The 4,166-nt window shown below is 33.9% G+C and overlaps 1 long non-coding RNA gene across 2 annotated transcripts in view; it reads left to right on the top strand.

The window, feature by feature from the left end:
- Window positions 1-873, top strand: part of LOC112504224 — a 2,975-nt gene extending 2,102 nt beyond the window's left edge. The window contains exons 3-4 of one of the 2 annotated variants that reach the window (XR_003068153.1): window positions 360-416; window positions 763-873. This is a non-coding gene — a long non-coding RNA (uncharacterized LOC112504224). Of the gene's footprint in view, window positions 1-295; window positions 417-762 lie in introns of both variants that reach the window. The other variant, XR_003068152.1, reaches the window with a different exon arrangement.
- Window positions 874-4,166: the final 3,293 nt, after the last annotated feature.

The raw sequence follows: 4,166 nt of genomic DNA on the forward strand, positions 1-4,166 counted from the left end.
CACAATAATTGCTATTTGCTATATATAACAGTCTTGGACACTTGCTATAATTACTTAATTTGAGCGTAGATTTAGCATATTTTCCTGCTATAGAATACAAATGGTTAAATGGTTTCCAAATCAGATTACTCAAGCCAAGTTTCATAGAATACAAATGTGCTAAAAATTAATCGACTGGCTTCTTTATGTGTAAATGGTTTCCAATTCAGATTACTCAAGCCAAGTATTCATTACATTTCTTCTTGTTGTTCATTTCTACATTTGCTAATTTGAATATGTTTTTTGTGTGATGAAGATCTGCTGATGAGATTTTAACTTCCTTTCTCTTCTCTTTGGTTTACCCGATTGATGAAATCAAGGCTATGTACATCTTGTGAAGCATTTGACAGCTTGTGGATTTAGCTCTAAACTTAGAGGTAAAAATATTCATGCAACTATGCCTTTGTTTTAATTGTGATTCAAAATGGGGAATCAACTCATGTTTTGAAAAAAAAATTATGAAGTTCAAGCAATGCAATCTGCCAGWAACTCCTCGAATACTGGATGGAGCAACCATTCTTGCTAAACAAGGAGACCGGTTGAAGGTGTCCATAACATTTTCCTTTACATTTAAATGTACACACTTATACTTTTTCCTTCAGTCATCCAGTTTTGTATAAATGCAACTGTAGTAGTGGATTATATTTTTCTTGAATAACAATTGCATTCTATGGCTGGATTCTAATCGAATCCTGATTGTTTTCTTTTTGAATCTGGATTTAGACTGGTGGACATGGCGATCAACTTCCCTAAGATTGGATTAGTTGTACAGGGATCTCAAAGAAAGCATTGAATCTATAAAGCTCAAATTTCCCCATCCATTCTTCATCTCTTTTGGTAACGTTTTATTGATTTTTTATATAGTCTTGAATACATTCTCTATTGAAGAATATGTTATGTGTTTTACTAAAAGAAACTCTCTTTGCAGTAGCGGTTATTATACCGTTGACTGGATTTTTGAAAACTTTCATCAATTAAAACTGGAATTTTTATCTAATATTGCTATGTTACCTTCCATTTGGTGTTACTTATGCATTAAACTCGAGGTTTTGTTATTGTCGAAGGCTTTAGGATTTCCCTTTTTCAAGTTTTTCGTATTGTTCTGTGTAACGTACCGTCATAGAAAATATACAATGTTCTTTGAATGAATCTTTTCATGCTCGTGCTCCTGATGTTTATGTCTTCTTGTATGTAGCTCGAAACTATCAATGAGATGAATGAGGATGTTTCTTTGGCCTTGTGCATTCTCAGTTACTGTCACAATTAACTTATCTTCAAAGCTTCCTTTGGTGTCAGATTATAATTTGACTGGGATGGGTACATAAGATTCTAATTGGCTTTTAATATAGAAAAAGATGATGAATAAAGACTTGCTCTATACTACCAAATGCAAGGAGTAACTATAGGGGTTTAACCAACATTTAAAGCTCATTTTAATAAATTCAAAGAAATAAACTGTTAGCGTTTTTCTAGATATCAAAGGTGTACAACTATCAAATCTGTTGCCAAGGTTTATATATGCTGAAGCGATGAGTCGCTATTGATATTGGTGAAAGATATAATGCAAATATGTGTATCTAATTAAATGATTCTTAGTGAATGGGTTTCCATATATATTGGCGAGAGATACAATGCAATATGTAGGGATGTACTTGAAATAACACTATAACTATGAATGTGTGGCTCTTTGCCATAGCAYATTCCCATCCATAAGGAACTTGTTCATGTGTGCTGCTACACAGTTGGTTTAAAGTCTGCACAAAGCATGAAACAGGTTTATTACTGGAGTTGTTTGCTCCAACAATATTTTTTATTCAGAAAGAACAAGATTGGATTTTAGTCTTATGGTCTGTTGGAGTTCATTTTGAGGAAATCAAGTATGTTTATCTTCTTTTCTTTTATTTTCTGCTCTGTAATATTCCGTTTCTTGTACTAACTAGAACAAACTGAATAATTGGTTTTTCTATGCACAACTTTAAGATTTTAGTCCACCAAAACGGTATCATATAATAACAACTTACCTTSTAAGCGCTAACCGTGGTAAGAGTTGTCGTTATTACTTACCTGGTAAGACTTTTGGTCCTTGCCYCACTCTTATTGGGTAAGATTATTGGTCCTTACCATATTCATCCGATAAGGTAATGTGACTTGGTAAGTGCTTACCTGGGTAAGCGTTTGGTAAACGACACCTTAGATGTAGTTCATTGCTTTTATTACTGGCCAACTGTTATACACGTGGGGGTTTTCAACACTGATGCACGAATGATGCGACTGTATGTTGCTGGTTCTTGATTTTTTTTAATGGACATGGTTCTTCTTGCTTTTTTTTGTGGCATATTTTGCAGGATCCTTTTGATATATTTTGTTGGTTCCTTTAAGGAATAGATGTCTTCATCTTTGAGTTGGAGAGGTTGGAGCTTTCTATGCACAATGYAGAAGGTAACCATAGACACAATCTAGGAGAGTTGTGAACCACTGCAAGATGGTTAAGAGTAAGCGTGTCCATGAAAAGTGGAGTTGTCCTGACATGGAATTTTTAAAAGTATATTTTTTATGCTCAAGGCCGTAAATCTCTTGATTTGTCTTGATTTAATGTTAAGTGTGCATAAATGTAAAAGATTATCAAGATATTGGATGTAGATGTCCAAGTTAATTAGATGTTTATAACCGGAGTCTTTTGTTGTAGAAATCATTAACTTATGATATAATTATTTTGTATTCATGTATTGTAATTTGTAAACGTATGCAACTTTTATTTTGTCGAGAATACTTTTCTATATGACCAATTTCATTGTCCCATTTTGTGTAGTTCGATTAAAATTTGATATGCTTTTGGACTGACTTATGTYATGTGCATGACATTATTTCATATGTGGTTTGGTTTGAAAAAAAAACCTCAAACTGCATAAGTTGTTTGGTTTGCAGTTTTTGACTCTAAATCAGACCCCACATCGAAGACTTCTATTTCTAGCGTTCTTCGGTGTTTTTTCTGTGCAACGACATCTTTCACTTTCCAAGACCATATAATCAATTTATACATCTCGAAACAAGCATTAGACTGCACTTGAATAACAAGAGACTTGATTTAATTGAGGTATATGATTCAAAGATTGTGTAATTCAATTGCTAAGGATTACCTCAAGACTAATAGATGTCTATGGTRTTTATATCGATTTTTRTTTTGATRCATGTTGTACACAACGATGAGAGTGTTGAATGGTATGATGTCGTAGAACAACATTTTAAAACTTTTGCAAATGGGGTAACATAATGCATGTTTTGACTTATACCTCTCCATGGCCTGGTATAATCATTCAAGCAATCAACTTCTTTTGGTTAATATCATTCGKTAGTGAGAATATTGCTCGCTCTTGCTCTTTCTACTGTGTAGCTGATCATCCAAAATCAGATGAGTTTTCTTCACTCCATCAAGGTAACACTCTAAGAAAAGTTTACTCGGAACCAAGTTTACATGATGTTGTCCTGAAGGATATCATGCAACTTTTCATTTACATTTATTCGAATTTTACATTCCGCGGGTACACAACTAGTATATATATATATATCATGCATATAAAAGAACATATATATATATATACCTATGTATTATGCATATATCCCTATGCATAAAATACACATACTCACGTTTTTAACCCGTGTAAACATGTATCCACATAAATGATTAATTCACATAATAAATACCTTGGGTAATAACCAGGACTCGATTATCACAACTCCGGGCGAATATGAAGCGCATGGATGGCTATATTTTTGTTTTGTCTACGAACAAGGAAGCTATAAGTAATGCAACTATGAATCACATAGAGAGTTCGATCCTGGCTTAGGATGAACGTTGGTGGCATGCTTAACACATGTAATTGGACCCGAGATTGTGATTGCATTATAAGAACACATTTGAACAGATCGAGCAAGTTCGAATTGACGTAACATGAAACCTATTAGTCCGAAAGCACCATGGAGAGCAACAAAAGTCCACAGACCACCTAATTGACACTAACGAGTAAAATATCCTTGTGCTTCAGGACCCCAGACTAATAAAACATGCTAAACTATTAGCAGGAGTAGAAACTATGGCAGATAAGAAATTGCAGCCTTCCAAATAGGAA

Source organism: Cynara cardunculus, unplaced genomic scaffold (assembly GCF_001531365.2).
Source record: "Cynara cardunculus var. scolymus isolate 2C unplaced genomic scaffold, CcrdV1 Un_Scaffold_4944, whole genome shotgun sequence".
Taxonomy (NCBI): Eukaryota; Viridiplantae; Streptophyta; class Magnoliopsida; order Asterales; family Asteraceae; genus Cynara; species Cynara cardunculus.